At 73.9% G+C, this 422-nt stretch overlaps 1 protein-coding gene across 2 annotated transcripts in view; it reads left to right on the plus strand.

Annotated features, from left to right (window-relative positions):
- Positions 1 to 390: 390 nt before the first annotated feature.
- Positions 391 to 422, plus strand: part of MTMR4 (myotubularin related protein 4) — a 58,379-nt gene continuing 58,347 nt past the window's right edge. For both annotated transcript variants that reach the window (XM_010585927.1, XM_010585930.1), the window contains exon 1: positions 391 to 415. The gene's annotated coding sequence lies outside the window, so the exon portion shown is untranslated. The remainder of the gene's footprint in view (positions 416 to 422) is intronic.

A 422-nucleotide genomic window follows, 5' to 3' on the forward strand; every position in this document is an offset into this window, starting at 1 on the left:
TGAAGGGGGCCTGGTCACCGGCCGGTCACTTGAGGGGGCGCCCCCCCGCTCCGGTTATGCCCCCCCGCTTATTTTCACACACACCCCCTCCGTGACCGCCCACCCTTTTCTGAGGGGAAAGGTTGACCGGCCGCGGATTGGCAGCAATGGGACGCGCTGTGATTTCTCATTGGGCGCCGGGCGCTGGGTCCCGCCCCGCGCCGCGCTCCGCGCCGGGTCACGGGATAGGCTTGCGGTCGAGGAGAAGGGCGTGCTCTGGCGGCCGGTGGCGCTGGGCGGGGACGCGTTCGCTCCGTTCATTGGCCAGCGGCGCCGGCGGCGCCGGGCGCTGATTGGCTGCGCCGCGCGGGTCGGGGGGGGCGGCAGGGCGGGGAGCTGCACGCGGCAGAGGCGGGAGCGGCGCGGACGGAGCCAGGTGAGAC

This window comes from Haliaeetus leucocephalus, unplaced genomic scaffold (genome assembly GCF_000737465.1).
Source record: "Haliaeetus leucocephalus isolate CR32 unplaced genomic scaffold, Haliaeetus_leucocephalus-4.0 Scaffold136, whole genome shotgun sequence".
Taxonomy (NCBI): Eukaryota; Metazoa; Chordata; class Aves; order Accipitriformes; family Accipitridae; genus Haliaeetus; species Haliaeetus leucocephalus.